This window comes from Balaenoptera ricei, chromosome 16, assembly GCF_028023285.1.
Source record: "Balaenoptera ricei isolate mBalRic1 chromosome 16, mBalRic1.hap2, whole genome shotgun sequence".
NCBI classification, from domain to species: Eukaryota; Metazoa; Chordata; class Mammalia; order Artiodactyla; family Balaenopteridae; genus Balaenoptera; species Balaenoptera ricei.
The window spans coordinates 5,232,794-5,250,734 of NC_082654.1; the positions used below are offsets into that span (position 1 = coordinate 5,232,794).

Here is a 17,941-nt window from a genome sequence, read left to right on the forward strand (position 1 = left end):
TGATCTGCTTTATGAGGGCTTGGCATTAGCAGTTAACATCGCTAGTCAGAATCTATTCCATGACAGAGCCAAGATGACACCACGAGAGCCTGGAGGGGTGAAGTCCACTCTGGACACGGGTAGCTGGTGTGGCCAGGAACGGATCTCGCTGGTTAAGGCCACTCCTCAAGTAGGACCATGATGTCTGACCAGTGCGTGGTACAAACAGGGCAACACTCAATCTGTCCCTGAGCAAAGCTCAGATTGATACAAAAAGCATAAACCTGAGTGGGGCAGTGTAGCATTGTGGCAGCCGGCAGTATTGGATTTGAATCTAGACGCCATCACTTCCTAGCTGTGTGACCTTGGAGAAATTACTTAACTTTTTTGTTCTTCCTCTGTGAAAAGAGTATATAGGAGTATCTATTTCATGGTTGTCTTGTGAGGACAACAGGAGATACTGCACAGTTTACCAGGTACGTGGCATTCTGCAGAAATAGGACCAAGGAGGACCATCATTATCGTCAAATGGGGTTTGTGGAAGGAAAAGAGTGAAAGAACGAGGGTTCTTTGTTTTTCTCCTTGCCCTTGTGCCCATCCCTCCTCCATGTCTGTGAATCCCCAGGTGGGAATAGAAGGTAAACAAATTAATACCCGTATCGGATACCCCACAGCAAGTGCTGCGGGGAGACCGCAGGCCTCCCTGAGGTCCTGCCCACACTGACCACAGGCCTTGTGTGCCCCAGGGCAGACGGCTCAAGGAAGGGTCATCAATAGTCTGGACACCAGCAAAGTGGGTTAGCAGAGCAGATACTGAAATCTGAAAGCAATTTTTATCCCTTCTTGACCTAATCCTGGTCAAAGGTATCATTCTTCAGCCGGGGTCGATTGCCTGCTTGACGAGGGGCTGACTTCGCCACCTCAGAGAGGCAGCCAGCATCACCGGCAGGGATTAAGCAAAGCCCCTTACCTTCTACCTCATCCGGAAGAGATCTGCTCCCCAGCAGATTAGACTTGGATGATGAGAAATCCCCCATGGGCCCCATCACCCAGACTCACCAAATGAAGGTCAGGTAAATAAGGTCCAGGCGTTTATTTCTCAGCACACCCACCTAAAGGAGAGGGGGCAGTAACGGACTTGGGGGAGGCGAAAGCCTCTGGGTTTGCAGAGCCCTGCACATAAGGGGTCCTGAGCGGGGAGGGGAGAGTCAAAAGCAAGTGCCCACTCTTCACCGTTTCTCACGTACCATCGCCTCGGCTGCGTGGTGTGTTTAAGAAAACCTACCACCACTTTTGTTCTCTTTACAAATAAAACCATTCCATTTCCTACAGATAAATGAGGTTCACAATGATGCGTTATAGAAAACCAGGAATTTCAACTCATCTGCGTGATGTTCAGTTTTTCGGAACCAAATTGCGTTCCAAGTCAATAGCATCATCCCTGGTTGCTCATCGGGGAAGGGAAAGAAACTAGAGATGGGGAGAATCCCCAGCACTCGAGAACCAGCTCCGATTCCCACCAGGAGGAGACGCGGCTTTGCTGCCAGGACAATGGAAGAGCCACGGGCAAGGGACTTTACACAGAAGGAGACTCTTAGGCGCAGAAAGTCAGTCCTGAAAGCGGGCAGTAAACGCTTGAGCAGAATACGACAAAAGGAGTGATTCAGAAGCCTTCTCACTCGTGTCTGAGGCAAAGATGAGGTCTGGCTGGAGCCCCTTTGAGTGCTATATCTTGTTCTTGAAAGAGAAAAGAAAAATGCCCTGATGTATCTGATCTCTCCCCTACAGGCTTAGGTCAACCCGAGTTCCCTCCCCTCCGTAGGGGCTGAGCATGGCTGATCTGTACCCACAACTTCTGAACTGAAGGGTGGAACCTGCCATCACAGACACAGGCTCACCTGACAGTCGCTGCAGAACATGAAAGGACGAGGTAGGAAAATCATCTCCAACATGAACCCTACTGTGGTTGTATCCTGAGAGTCGAGCAGATGTCTAGGAGCAACCTCCCAAGGAAGGATGCTCCAACATGCAGGTAATCAGAGCCTCCCCCACAGCACCAGTGAGTCTGTCGACACCCCTCTTTCTCTTGGCTTGGGTTTTGGAGAGAAAGACACTTCGGAAGACACAAGCTAATTTCACTGACGGAGAGATAAGCTGGTTCATTTAAAGGGACAGATTATTGGAGGAACTTGTGTGCCGACATTGCAAAGACGCAGGGACAATGCCCAGACAGAATGGAGGCATCCTGAAAAAAGAGAACGTCTCGATGAACTTTTCCATAAGTACACAACTGTGCAACCACCTGGTTCAAGATACACAGAAGGCAGTGTGACCCTGTATGATGAGTGTGCTCAAAGATAACCATCCTTCTGACATTTACCACCATCGGTAAAATTTTCACCCTCTTGGACTTTATTTAAATGGAATCAATCATATGACACTGACTTTTGTGTCTGGCTTCTGCCGCCCAAGGTTTGTGAAGGTCACTCATGTTACCATATGCATCAGCAATAACTTCCTTGCTGTGTAGTATTCCACTGTATGAATAAACCCCCCAATTTTTATCCACTCTACTGTTGATAGAAATTTGGGTTATTTCCAGTTCGGAACTCAGATGTACAAAACTAATGAACATTCTTGTACATCTTTGACTATATTCTTGTCTTCTTTAACGTGGAAATTGAGACCTCAAAATTTACTAAGCTGTAGAACTGAAAAGCTAGCAATTCTCTGCACAACACCTGCCCACATCCAAGAAGGAGGCAAACGAAAAGACACTCGGATATTTTCTTAATCATCTGTCTTGTACTTTCTTGTATTTTTATTCTTAGGTGCTTCTGCTTTCGGGAAATTCCACTTTAAAAGTAGCTATGTTTTTTCCCTTTGCCAGTCCATCTTTTCCAGCAAAAATCTGAAGCAAAATGTAAGAACCCAATTTTTACCAAACTGACTCCTAAAATGAATCTACTTTCTACCAACTTTTAACTCCTTTTCCGGAAGAACTAAACATGATCTATTCTACACCCTAAAAATACGCACACTTCCATCCATAAAAAATAATGCCATGGAGATCTGGGAGCAGGAAGACGGCTGAATTCCCTGTGTCCCCGGTCAGCCCCCAGCACAGCGTTTGCTTTAAAGATTAGAGCATGATGTCGCATCAACTTCACCCATGTGGAATACCTCTCCACAGCCTAAGGTAAGGTGCAACAACGTTTCACCATTATTTACCTTCGTGAAGTTGAAGACTTGCCATGGAGTAATACGACAAATAGTTTTTTACTTCAAAAAAGAGGGGGGATACCAATAATTTTAATAGACTCATGTCTACTAGATCCATGAACAACTAAAAGTAGTCTTGATGATATGAAAAAGGACAATTAAATCCTCCTCTTCATATTAAGTGGGTTTTCTAACCTGCCAATTACAGCTTTCCATTTTCTTCCCAGAATTATACATCATGTGGGTCACAAACATCATTGTCCCTGGAGCTTGCCAGCTTCACGCTGCCACCTGTGGCTCAGCTCTGTCCTCGGCATGCATTTACGCATTTATGTTTATCTGTTTTCGCTCATGGTCCCTAAAAATTTAGTTTTCCATTACCACCAGCACAATTTCAGGATGCCCTGGCAGCTTTATTTACAGTGACATGTTTAAGAGATGGAAGACAGATTTCGATGTTGTGCATTAGCAATAAAGCAAGATTTACAGAAAGTTGCCCAGACCACTGGGAGAGATTATTGAGCCCACATGGCAACAGCCCATTCCCGGAGGATTATGTTGCAGGCAGCCATGGCGACGATCCCTCTCACCTGGCACTGAATGTCCCCAAGTCCTACACATCCCCAGTATCAGTTCCCTTCCAGGCAGAACAGGGGTTACAGGTTTCCCGGCTGCTCACACATCACCTGGCAAATCTCTCCAGCCAGCCCCACCAGCGCCACTACCAGCCAGAGAAGTAAACAGGCTGAAAATGAGCCTTGAAGAATCTAGGATAAGAAAGGATAAGAAAGAGCACGGTGACAGAGTTCGGATCCACAGGTTCAGGATTCCCTTCCTGGGCATATCTGGAGGCCGAGGATTGTAGAGTTGTATCCCAAAGGATGAGGGAAAAGGAGATTTCAGGATGCTTTCCTTGTGTAATGTCTGGACACATCGCCCCAAGCATCCACGTAGAGACAAATAAAAATTTCATATAAAGTGAGTTATAAGGAACTGACACTATATACAGCATGGAGCTAGGCTCAATTCAACTCAGTGAACAAGGACCCAGCAGGGGCCGAGTCCCAGGCACAGGGCTGGTGCGTCAGGGATGAGCAGGCAGGGTGTGTGCACCAGCAACTGTGTCTGAAGAGGTGCTTGAGTGAAAGGCCGTCACCAACTGTCCTCCCAATGCATTCCCCAGAGCCTGGCACTGCCCTCCAGTCTACCATTTCTCTGACCTTTCTTGGGAAATATTAAGTCTAATGAACGTGGCTACTTTCACACATTTTCAAAGAGAATGAACTTCAAGCCCCAAGCCCGAGAAAATTTAGAGAGCCAGGTGACCCGCAGCTAGCTGGCTGTCGCATCGCAGGCACCTCCTGCCAGGAATTAGCAAAGCCCCTGGGGCCAGGTGCTTTGAGCTCAGAGGACCTACTCATAGGTGGATTTGGGGGGCAGTGGGTGTAGCTCCTTGTGCCTCCCTAAGCGAGCTCCACTCTGCCCTGAAGCTAACGCAGCAAGCGCCCTGGCCTGGCAGGTGGGCGGTGAGCATCAGCCGAAGGGGAGGGTCTCGGTTAGGAGCAGCGGTGGCGCCGGCTCTGGAGTGTTCCTAAAGGTCCTCGGGCAACGGACGCCGCGGGCAGCCCCACTTCGGTCCCCAGGCCAGTCGCAACGAGCCTGCCGGTCAGTCTCCACTTAGAGGGGGCTGACCCCGGGTTGGGCCCAAGGCAACGCGCCCCTGACCCTGGCCGGGCAGCAATCCGCAGGTGAGGGGGCAGGCGCCTAAGCCCCCCGCGCTCCTGGATTTCAAAGCCCCGCTGGGCTGGGTCGGCCGGCACAGCAGGCGGCCATCGCGCGGGGTCCCCACCGACCCCTCCCGGTAAAAACCTAGGGGGCCCCGCCCTCCAGCTGCTCCGGAGGCGGCTCCAGCTCCAGGGTAGGCTCAACAAGTTCCCGGGCCGCGCAGCGCCGCCTGCAGCCCAGAAACCCCGAGGACGCGCCGCGGTAGAGCCCGGCGCGCAGGCGGCAGCCGCCGGCGGCTCCTTCCACCTCCTCCCCGGGCTCGGGCGTCGGCGGGCGGGGGCTCCTGCACTCCCGCCCGCTCCGCTCCCTCCGGTCCCCCCACCCCACGCACTCGGCCCGGCCCGGCCCCGCGCCGCCCCGGCTCCCGCCCCGCGGGGCCCCGGGCTCCGCCCGCCTCAGTGCCAGCCGGGCGCACAGGCGGCGGGCGCGCGGCTCCGGCGCCCTGTCCTCCGGCCGCCCGGCTCGGCGGAGTAGCTGGGACCCGGGGGCGGCGGCAAGGACTTCCCTCCCGCTCCCTCCCCGTCTCCGCCCCCGCCTCCCGGCCTCTGCTCCGAGATCTCGCCGGAGACAATCGCAGTAAATGAGGACATCGGAGGAGCACGGAGCCTGGTGGCTGTGGCTGCCTCCGCCACGCCGCGAGCCAGCGAGCGCGCGGGCATCCCCGGAGCCGGCCAAGCCGCTGCCTCCCCGCGCGCGTCGCTGAGCCGGGCCGGAGGGCCGCGAGCTGCGGCGCGGGGGCCGGCCGGGCCGGGCCGGCGGCGGTGGAGGGGGCGGGCGCGCAGCCGGCCAAGTCTCCGGAGCCGAGCCTTCCTCCGCGCGAGCCCGGCGAGCCTCGCCGCGGATGCCCTGCCCTGAGCGCTCCGTGCCGCGCCAGGCTTGCCCGAGTCCGCGGCGAGACATGCCCGAGCCCGGCGCTGCACCGACCTCGACTTATCTGTAAGCAGCCGAAGGTAAGCGGAGCCCCGCGCGCCCTCTTCCCGCGCCCCGGCGCCCGCTGCACTTGGCCGCGGGCAGAGCACCGCCGGGACGGGCGCCGACCCCGGCTCGGGAGCTCGCACTCGCCCCCGAACGGGCATCGCCGGGGACTCGGCGGCTCCCGGGGCCGGGACGCGCCGGTGCAGCCGGGAGCGAACCCGGCGGCGGGCGGCGGGCGGCGGGCGGGGCCGGGGGGGAGGTTACGCAACTGCATCTGGCACGGCCGGATCGCCGAGGGGCGTCAGGCAACTTTGGCGACGGCCGGGGAGGAGCGGGGCTGCGTGTCTGCGATGTCGGTTCTAGACAAACGCCACAGCCTCGTGAGCGCCCGACAGCCCGAGCCAGGCAGAACTGGGGGGATCGGGGGCGGCCGTGGCCCCGGCAGATTTCGAGGTTTTTAAGTCTTTTCCAAACTAAAGCGAACTGGCAAGTACGGCTGATTAACTTCGGGGGCATAAGTCCGAGTGGAGGGGCCCTGGCGCCGGCCGCGATGGAGAGGCGTGGGCAGAGCGAAGGCAGCTGCCCACGTGAAATGCCCGTCTCCTCCCGTGGCGCCAGGGCTCGCTCGGGTTGGCACCTTCCCGGGGCTGCGGGCCGGGGTCGGCGCCCGCGGGTCTTCCGGGGGCTCGGCATCCCGAGTCAGACCGGGACAGGCGTGGGAAACCAACCAAGGCTGCAGACCCAGCTAAGCAGGCTTGCTGGCGAACCAGGGCAGAAGGGAGGAGGGAGCCCGCGGGCCGGCCCGGGGCCGGGGCAGCGCCTGGAGCCCAAAGTCAAGAGCGAGAGTCTGCGTCTTGCTGGTTCATGCTCACGGTTCCCGGCCGGCATCTCCATCGCCAGGATAAAGAGCCTGTCCCCGTGACCTCAGCATTCTCCTAGCCCAAAATATGCCACAGGGAGATGGAGCTAGCGATAAGGGGATGCCAGGAGTGGGGGAGGAGAGGCGCATCTGGTGTAAATCGGGGAGGAACGGGTGCGCTTGGCTCATCTACAGAGCGGGGCCCTGACCCCTCTCCTGCTGCAGGTCTGTGCCGGAGGGCTGGACGCCCGGTCGGGCCGCTGAACCATGAGCAGCAGTGAAGCCGTTCAATTTGACCTTGTCTGCTTCGGCGCTTAAATTCTGCGGAAGCATCCCGAGGTGAAGTGGCCAAGAGAGGGAAGGAACTTTGGGCCAGCCCTGCCTTGGCTGGGAACTCACGCGATCATTTCACAGGACTACAGCTCAGACTAGGAGGGTCCAGGCCGGCGCGTTGGGAGGTTTTCCCTTGGACGAGCACTAACCAGGAGGTTCCCTTTCCATTAGCCGGGGGGGGAGGGGGGGGGGAATGTCAAGGTTACCGGACTGGGGATTTGACTGAAAACTACCACCCAAATCACCTGACTTGGGCCATTCCTGACGAGTGGTACACGTATGAAAACGCTTTAACCTCATTAAGCTCATGCTACGGACCCAGCAGAAAGTATAAGCATCATTTCACTTTGCAGAGGCGGAGAGTGCCGGGTTTTACGATTCACATTGTGTGCTATTTATTACATTCATATCCTGTTGAATGTTACTTTTCAAAGAAAAGTTCATATTCATCTTTGCCATTTTTTTTTTTGCCAGTATGATTAGCAAACGTGCTGTCAGCTCAAAGGAAAAATGGAAGTCTTGCCATCTGAATGCCTCACCAGATATTAATAATTCACTATCTATGTTTACTACTTACATTAGATGGCACTGCTACTCATGATGGTTTTATTACAGGAGCATTTGGAGAAAAAAAAATGTCTAGCACAGCTATCACTAATTGCATGATTTTGCATAAATTATGTTAGCTACAGAGAGTTTGAGCTTTTCTTCACTTCACGAAATTCATCATTTCCTTAAAGATAGGACGATTCAGTTATTTCTTAGCTAAAGAAGAGGCCTCTACTTAAAGATGGGTACCCTTGAAAAGCAGAGGTTACCTTTAAATCTACTATAGTTTATTATTGTGATTAAGGCATTAGCTTTTACTTAACTCAGGCCCATTATCCCATTGAGACACACAACCACTGGTGATGACATAGGTTAATCAGGCCAAAGCTGAAAAGCTTTTGAAAGCCTAGGGAAAGTTGGGTACTCTCTTAGTCTCTTGACTTTGGGGGCTTCTCTGTTCTGCCACATTTGTTTTCCCCACATGTAGGGTATTTCTTTTACTTCTCCCTCTGTAGAGAAAAAAAAATTTAACTAAATAAGTAAATTAATGAAAAGACTTGTGCGTGAAAGGCACTGGTCTACGGGGAAGATTCCTGCACAAGGAAATAAGAAGTCAGAAAATAAAAATGGTTCTCAGAAGGAAGAGTTGAATCCAGCAGAGCAGTTGGACAGATGTGTTCACTTAGCTCCACATTTGTATTCTCTTGTCTGCTCTCACCCACGGCTGTCTCATTTAGAGCTACAACAACTGAACTCTTGTATGAGAAGCAGATTACTTACGTGGGGGACAGGCTGCTTCTCCAAGATAAAGAAATCACAGCTACACTGCGAAGCGGCAGTCCTACGGACCAGCATCGATTTAGGGAGGCAGTGACCGGGTCATCAGGACCAGCCCACCAGACACCTGAGTAGGTGCCAGCAAGGCTGCTGCTTTAACCAATCAGAAGCTCGGGGAACCACACCAGTTATGCCTGTTTAAGGCAAACCATGGTCATTTAGGGACTATGAGGTCATGATGATGCCCCAGACAAAACTGGCATTGTTATTTTAAACAGTTCCTTCATCACCAATTCCCTTAGCAACCTCTTCCCCTGAGCCCTTCATTCCCCAGCCAACGAAATGAGCTGCCATAATTTATGAAGCAGTTTCTTTTTAGTCTCCTCACATATTTGATTTTAATATTTCATTATGGAGTGACTTCAGTACTTTAAAGCAAAATTTAGTATGATTGATATGACATGCCAACACTTTTATTACCAGGGTATTTGCATACAAACATTTGGATAAGTCTTTAATATTTGGGCGAACCTATAACATAAATGTAGAAAAACCTTATAACTTTTAATCAGTGTATATTTAAAGTCTATTTTCCTTATATATTAAGGACAGAACATAGAGATTTAGTGCCACATTGTGGGGACCCTGCTGGGATTCACATGAAGAGGCTGTTTAGTACTAAACAGTAAGCCGTACAAATTACAGGTTTGAACCTTTGGACCGTGTATGATAACGTATCTGTTTCAGGTCCAGAGGCCCTGAAGTGTCTCCAAGCACCCAAGAATCTTACCTCTCAGATTGACAAAAAACATAACTTGGAGACATTTCCGGGTTCCAAATTCAATTCCTGATATAAACTATTTCAAACACCCCCTCTACCATAGGGGTAGGTGCACAGCAATATCACCATAAGCCACCGTGACATTCAGTATGGGTCTGAGTCATACGTACTTGAGACATCGTTCACACCACAGTGAATGAGTTGAGGGGCTCTAAGGTAGACAAAGATATTAATTATCAAGTGACAAATCGCTGATGTAAATAAAAACAAAACACTTTAACCTGATGGCTCTGTGTCTTTCTGCTGAGTGCATATTCCCAGCTCTAGTTGGGAGAGAAAGAAAATTACCTCGACTACAGAAAAGCAGATATTAAGGACAAGAAAGACTTGGGTTTCTAAATTATAAACCTTTTGGCTAACACTGTATTTCCAAGGAATTTGGAAAGAACAGTCTTCAAATTTATCATTTGCGAATATTGCTTCTGTAGAGTACTGAACTGATTATTCAAAGTATTGTACATCCACAGACAAGCTCTCTTTACTATGTCATCTTGCTCTTAGGAATTGGAGCAAAAAAGGAGGAGAGACTCACATTTACACACTGAACCTTCACCCGAGTTACTCTATTATGGCCACGACACGGGTGAAGAAACTTTTTGAAAAATCACAACAGCATAGCAAAAGGCTGGTCAAAGTTTATATCGCAGTTACTATGGAAAATTCCAATTCAATCCTTAATAATCTAGCCTCGGGCATAAAATGAAACGCAGTCAACCACAGCATATGAAATACATGAGAAGGAGGATTTGGGATGCCAGAAATATTACAAGCAGCCCTGCAAATAAAAGTTACTCTCTCGCCTCACCAAGACTCCAGAGAGAAAAGGGCAGGAAAAGGAGGCTGATGGTCTGGGGCCTCCTTTCAGCTGCTCAGTTAAGAAATCACCCTGGAGGTTCAGCATCTCCACTGTCAACGATAATGAAACTGACCAATCTTTGTTTGTGTTTCTAGGTCATTCCACCAGTGATGTGGGTCGCTCCATAGTGGTTGTTCCCTAGGAAGTATCCAGTGTTTGTCAGCTGCCTATCTCTTTAGCTTTTCTGTGTATACTTAGTACTTAGACTCAGAACACCTCATATGATCTGCATTTTGCTCCCTGGAAGCTGCTTGCTTTTGTAGTAAGTGATTTTAGCATCCTTGGAAATGTAATGGAACTATTAAACCTGGACTTGATAATGGGCAAGCACTGGAAAGTAGGTTGATACACAGATGGCTTGGTCCAGAAAGGAAGGCTGGTTTGTGGAAATGCACCCGACAGTAGCAACAGCGGCCATGGCAATGTGTGAGGTGTTGCAAGATGAGTGAGAGGTCCTCAAGAAGTTCAAGGCCAGGAGGGCGAGAGGAGGTGGGAGGTAGGATCAGGAGAGGACCAGCGGTGTGCTTTGAAGGTTCCCAAGCAGGAAAGGGTAATGTCCTGGCTGAGACAAGGGTTGAGACTGGCCCCGTACACACAAATTCTGCAGCTTAAGCACAGCTGCCGCGTACTCAGAGCAAGAGACTTGGGTGGGAAGGGTAAGAAGTGACACTGGGCAAAGGTCTCGGGGTGAAGATCAGAGAGTGAAGAAGCAATTTGAAGTCAGTTAACAGAGGAACAGGCAGGAAAGAAAGGTCCTATGTTCACTGGCGATGGGTAACCACTGAATGTTTTGAACAATCACATACACTTCCAGAAGATTAAGTCTTGACAGCTAGAGATCGGCTGAGAGGGTGTGACAGGTGAGAATTAACTGGTAGCAAAGGTGACTGGTGACAGTGGGAATGGTATATAATGGGGTGGCTGGGAGAGAGACATCCCCGGCGGCAAATCTTTATGACATGGCAACGTGAAGAAGGCATTAAAGATGCTACTAACCCAGGCAGACAAGGTGGCTGGGGACTCAATGGAAACAGAGAAGCCAGGGAGCCAGCAGATTTGGGGGGGGGAAGATATGATTACTATTAGAAATTTGAACTTGAGTGTCCAACTGGAAATATTATTTTAAAAGATAAGTTCGTCATCATTTCTTACTTCTTAGAATGTCCGTGAGATATACTCTCAAAGAGAAGAAAACTGGATCAAAGGATCCTCAACACAGAGAAATTCTTAAAGGACTAAGAATAGCCCTATCAAATAACAGGTGCTTCATGAATATTTAATGAGGCTATTAACAATAAACCTAGTCAGTGATCTTGCTAGAAATTCACAGACTCCAGATTGGACAAAATTTTTTTTTCTTCCATTTCAAGTTGTTTTGAAGTAGGAATTAAAAGGAAGTCTTGTGAGAAGATGCTAACAATGAAGACAGCTTCTGGAGATGAACAGTCCTTACATCTGTGCCATACAGTGACCAGGAAAGAAAAGAGGATCAAAGTTCTGGGGTTTTCCACCCCCAAACTCAACCTTATCGAGTTTCCTTTGGTAAAAGTTCACATGAGTAGAAGCTGAGTTTTTAAAGAAAGAATGTGGGCTCTCCCTGGTGGCGCAGTGGTTAAGAATCCGCCTGCCAAGGTAGGGGACATGGGTTTGAGCCCTGGTCCAGGAGGATCCCACATGCCGCGGAGCAACTAAGCCTGTGTGCCACAACTACTGAGCCTCCGAGCCACAACTACTGAGCCCATGCACCACAAGTACTGAACCTGCACTCTGGAGCCTGCGAGCTACAACTACTGAGCCCGTGCGCCACAACTGCTGAGCCTGCGCTCTAGAGCCATGAGCCACAACTACTGAGCCTGCGAGCCACAACTACTGAGCCTGTGTTCTAGAGCCACAAGCCACAACTCCTGAGCCCGCATGCCACAACTACTGAGCCTGCACTCTAGAGCTGCAAGCCACAACTACTGAGCCTGCGCTCTAGAGCCACAAGCCACAACTACTGAGCCCGCGAGCCACAACTACTGAGCCTGTGCTCTAGAGCTGCGAGCCACAACTACTGAGCCCACGAGTCACAACTACTGAGCCTGCGAGCCACAACTACTGAGCCTGCGCTCTAGAGCCACGTGCCACAACTACTGAGCCCACGCTCTAGAGCCACGAGCCACAACTACTGAGCCCACGCGCCACAACTACTGAGCCTGTGCTCTAGAGCCGCAACCCACAACTACCGAGCCCGCGTGCCACAACGACTGAAGGCCGCACGCCTAGAGTCCGTGCTCCGCAACAAGAGAAGGCACCGCAATGAGAAGCCCATGCACTGCACTGAAGAGTAGGCCCTGCTCGCCGCAACTAGAGAAAGCCCGCATGCAGCAACGAAGACCCAACGCAGCCAAAAATATATAAATAAATAAATAAATTTTAAAGAATAAAGAAAGAAAGAATGTGTTTAAGTTTAGTGACCTAGTGTTAAGAGTGAATGAAACAAGGGAGAAGAACAGGACAGATGATGACTCTATCTCGCCTCAATCCAAGAGATTAAATGCTCTTTTACCCCAAATGCTGACATTTTGGGGTTGAAAGGAATTTTCACTTTACCAAAATACTGGAGAGTTCACTGGGTCAACCCAAGACCACCAGAAGACGTCTGGTCTCTTAGCCTTGACCCCACCTCTCAATATGACGTCACGACATGTCCACTCCATTGGTTTCTGCGCCAGACCCATCAACGTAGCGCTTCTTTTCTAATCAATACCAGAGTGGCTCATAACGACTTGGGGTTTGTTTGTTTGTTTGTTTCTTTTTTCCTTGTTGAAATTGCATGGCACAAACAACTAGACAACTAGTTCCCCGTTAGTCATGCACTTAAGACTCGCCTAGCTTGGGGAAGTGCGCCGAAGAATCACTCCCAAGAAAAGATCACACCACGTGCAAGCGTGGAGAGTTTGAAATTTTAAAAATGTTAAAAAAGATAAGTTGCTCACTCTTAAACCATATTTTTCATTTGACTTCTCAGGCCATTGAAAAACCCCATGATAACTGCTTTTCTCAAGTATTTACTGTCTGTCTGTTTTCAAAGTAGTTGTTAGTTCAGTGGCTTCATAGAAGTATTTTCCATTCTTGTTTGTTTTGTTTTTGCTATTTCTATTTGTCTCCATGTATACTATTTACTGTCCTCTAAGTACGTCTCTACTTTATTTATTGTTTCTATCAGATTTGCTAGTGTGGCAAAAATCCCCAAAGGTTAGGCTAAATGATGGAATTTATCACATGGTTGCAACACTGGGTCTATGAAAATATCACCTGCTCTTGCTGCGCAGGGGAAGCTCAGGGGAGGCGTCGCTTCTCGATGGGGCATGATCAACTGCTGAGTGAGTGGTAGAGAATGGACTGGAATCCAGGGCCCCCGGCTCTCAATTCATTCCTAGTGACCATTTAAATTCTATTTACATCAAAGCATCACATCAATTCTAACTCTACATCTAAAGATTATGTGAAAATGACCACTGGCATGCCCTGTTTTCAAGTAAAAACCTAGGACAACTGTATACTTTTTTTTTTTTTTTTTTACTTATTTATTTTTGGCTGCATTGGGTCTTCGTTGCTGCACGCGGGCTTTCTCTAGTTGCGGCGAGCGGGGGCTACTCTTTGTTGTAGTGTGCGGGCTTCTCATTGCAGTAGCTTCTCTTGTTGCGGAGCATGGGCTCTAGGCGTGTGGGCTTCAGTAGTTGTGGCACGCGGGCTCAGCAGTTGTGGCTCATGGGCTCTAGAGTGCAGGCTCAGTAGTTGTGGCGCACGGGCTTAGTTGCTCCGTGGCATGTGGGATCTTCCCGGACCAGGGCTCGAACCCATGACCCCAGCGTTGGCAGGCGGATTCTTAACCACTGCGCCACCAGGGAAGTCCAACTGTATACTTTTTAATCAGCCAAAGTGGAAACCTTACAAGTGGTTCTCAAACCTGTTTCTCTCAAATAACATATCCAGCGTCATCTACACCCATAAGGTATTCTTAAGCGCGTTGTCCTTGTCAACAGCACTTCATCACCAGCAGCAGCATCGCCAGGACCACATACTGAGGGCTTCATAGGCACCTGCCTCCTGAGCCCTCATCACAGGATCAGAGCACTGAGAGCCGTGTCCAGGGGACACTGTCCACACCTGCACCCCCACTTCTGCCAATTACTATCTGGGTGATGTGGACACGGACTCATTTCTCAGTGCCTCAGTTTCTCCACCTTTTAAAATATGGTAACTCCTCCTTCAGAGAGTATTTGGAGAATGCAATGTAAGAACATGGATAAAGTACAAAATGGTACCTAACCCATGCCAAGCACGATAGAAACATTAGCTTTTTATTACCTTTACTTGCCCAGGTCATATAATGTGCTCAGGATTCTGGGCTAATATGCGGAAGGGCCAGAACTCAAAGCCAGGCAGTCAGTCTCTAAACCCCAGTTCTTAAGCACCATGTGATACGACATAGCCAGGAATGACCATGACAAGAAAAGACTAGTATGAGTCTAGTCTAAGGGCTGACCTTACATACCCCCTTGCTAACTTATACAATCCTACATCTAAATCATTTACTGAAAAGCACTGGCACTAATAACTGATCTCAAACCCCAGATCCCTGGTGAGAAGAGCTGCCCCCACCCACGGAATTCCTAGGAAGGGGCAGAATCCTAGACGTGCTGCATCCCCAGCCAGAATCAGCAAAAGAAAAAAGATGTGAATACGTCATATTCCTGCTATGGACCTGTCAGGTGACAATTTACCTGGAATTCGCCACTTGATAATTAATCCACGTTGCAAAAGACCTGTATTTTAAACGATGACAATGACAGGTCGCTAATTGTCCCTCCCTGTGGAAGGGGAATCCATGCCCACTGATACTCCATGAACAGAGCCATGGAAAGCCCACCCTGCTGGCCTCGACCTGGGCTCTGTTTGGTGATCAGCAACCCCTGGCTGAGTCCCAGGTTCATTCTAGAAAAACTAGAAGGGGACGGCTCTGCTTGCTCCCCTGGGACATCACTCATTCATCCCTTCATTCGGTAAATATTTATGGGTACCTTTTATGTGTCCCATGTAGCTCCAAGCTTCAGGGATACAGCAGGAAATACAAGAGAATGAGGGGAACAAAACAAGACACGGAGGCCGGTGGTTCTTCATCTTGCATGCATTAGCAAAATGATCTCTCGGCCACCCTGTCACCAGTTTCCCCAGAAACTCTGACCACCTAGTCTGGGCTGGGGACCAATATATGTATTCTAGAGAGTCAGGCCCAAGGATGGAGGCCTTGAGGAAGATGCGTGTCTTCCTACTTCCTCTGGGATGAGCACAGCCTCCCTTCGGATTGTTTTCCCCTACGTGGCCAGAAAGGCTGTCTTTAAAAACAACAACAAAACTTGTAAAAGGTACCACTTCTTCAATGCTGTGCTCTCCTCCAAAGTTTCAAGAAAGCCAAGTATAGAGGGGTCGTTTGAGGTTTTGGAAAGGCTTATGTTTTCCTTTAAAACAATATTTTTAGGATTCTGATGGGCACAGAGAATCATTTCAAGATCAGCGGTACTGCTTATGCACAACGACGCTAACTTCTTGAACCTCCACAGTCTTACCCCTCTGTTCTCTCTCCCTTTACCACAATCCCTATGAAGGAAGACAGCATCAGTTCCAGCAAGGTGCCAGAGAGATTAAAAGGCAGAAGCAGAACACAGAAACGTCAACTTAAAATGTGATTATTCATTCAGTTTAACACTTGTGTTCATTGTGTGTTGGGTGCTTCATAAAATGTGAAACTGTATGATGGTCCCGCCTCAGTTACCTGTCCTTGGCTTGATTTTTGTTTTGCCCTGGGAGGAACTGTCCAGCTCTGTTCTGTACGGGAGGAGAAGGGTTGCTGCAGCTGCCTGATACAGAGCAGTGGAAAGCTGACGGTAGTGGCTCTGGTCCATCAGAACGATCTGTGCCTCCATCCCCAGTTAATAGCACTCAGGATGTAATGCCCTCTGCCTGGACTGGCTTCCCTGAGCACCTCCCCTTCCTCTCCTGTGCCTGTCTGTGCGGTTCTAGCCTTCACTGTTCCCCTCACATTCTCCCTCTCATTTTATTACCCCATTTCCCTTTTCCTTCCTCCCTATGTTCATCACAAACAGTAGCGTAGAATTATATTTCTAACTACTGATTTTATTTATTGAGTGCGATTTTATACTTTATGTTCTCATTTCAAAGTAAGGAAAAATGAAAAGCTATTTATTTCATTCAACACCTTTGGGCCAAAACACACATGCTCTGAAGTAACTCAATGCAAAGGTGCGATTCCCAACCCTCTATTGATTCCCCCCCACTACCCTGAAAGGTCAGGGGTTCCTCCTCTATAGCAAAATCTAGAGTCCAATGAGAAGGCTGAGATTATACCGATTCCATGCTCTCTAACATGTTTATGTTATCCCAAGCTATTGAGATTTTTGAATTAAATTCTTAATTTATTCTGCCATGACCACCTCCCACTCCCAAGAAGAAAGCCGGGCAGTGTAAGAACAAGCCTGCTGGTCACATTTACTATAACAAATATGTTGTAAGGGCCCCAATGCACTTTATGATTAACTATAAAATACACACCACTTCTGAACCATCTACTCATTTTTGTGAGTGTGTGTGTCATCTTCGTTTCCCTCCACCTGCACAGAAAAAAATTAAAAGTAATACCGTGTAACAACCAAACTCAAGATAGTTACGCCAAGGTTCAGAAGATAAAAATCTGAGGACATGGTTTTACTCAAACTAATGAAACTCTGTCCCGTTCCCTTTCCACTGATCCGATCCCTACCCAGGTTGCAGAACACAGCCGTGTTCACCAGATCTGAGGATCCAGGTTACGCAGAAAGACTCCATGAAAGCCAGCGATACTGAGTACCCACTCTACACCTTCTTAAAATGTCATGGGTAAGGCCCCTGCTGTGAGGATCCTGGGATGTATATATCATTATATTCTTAAACTAATTAGCAAGGATCAAAGGCTGATTGAGTTCGAGAGAGAGGAGATGCTTAGCGGAACCTAGTCTACAAACACTTACATACGTGTAAGAAGAGAGAACTGGCACATCAAAGAAAAGTGACTCAGGCTTTAGGCCAACTTTTCCATGTCTCCCAGGGGAGGCCTGCCTTGACTCCCAGGGAACCCTCTCTCAGCACTTTCTTCTTCCTGACACCAGGATGGTCCTGAGCACAGTGGGCTGGTGCCATCCACAGAGGAATGTCTTTCCCATGCTGAGCTGCACATTGCCGAGGACGGTTCCTCGATTCCCTGGGTGCCCAGCACACGTCACCCTCCACATGCAGGTGCCATTCACTGAGTCAATGGAAGCAGCCATGAAGACTGGAGTAGCCAGAGAAGGCAAGGCTAGACCCGGACCATTAAAAAGGAGGGTGGGGCACAGCCCCAGAACATGAACCACCGGAAGCAAAGACACAAAGTAGGGAGTGACCAGGGTGTATTCTAGAGACAGTACAGGAACTGACTTTACTTGAACAGACAGAGTTTGTGAGTACCCATGAGAAGTCCAGGGAGATTAGCAGGATAGGAAAGATTATAGAGGACCCTTAAAAAATTGCTTTTTGGAAGCACTACCAAACTGGGACTCAGGTAGGTACCCACAGAGAGGAGAGATGTTTGCACTTGAAGCCTGGGCTAAGAGAACATGCAGGATGGAGGGATAGAGAGCTGAGGGCAGGGGATGTAAAAACACCAAGGTCAAGGTGGGAACGGTGGGAACAAAACGGAAGAAATCAATAGGTGAAGCAAGAGGAAGGAAAAACAAAAATCAGTGGG

General features: G+C 49.3%; 2 protein-coding genes across 4 annotated transcripts in view; one reads left to right on the forward strand and one right to left on the reverse strand.

Moving 5' to 3' along the window:
- Window positions 1–17,941, reverse strand: part of DOCK1 (dedicator of cytokinesis 1) — a 527,932-nt gene that overhangs the window by 251,545 nt on the left and 258,446 nt on the right. The window lies entirely within an intron of this gene.
- INSYN2A (inhibitory synaptic factor 2A) overlaps window positions 5,782–17,941 on the forward strand; it is a 59,222-nt gene continuing 47,062 nt past the window's right edge. The window contains exon 1 of the mRNA XM_059899811.1: window positions 5,782–5,936. The gene's annotated coding sequence lies outside the window, so the exon portion shown is untranslated. The remainder of the gene's footprint in view (window positions 5,937–17,941) is intronic.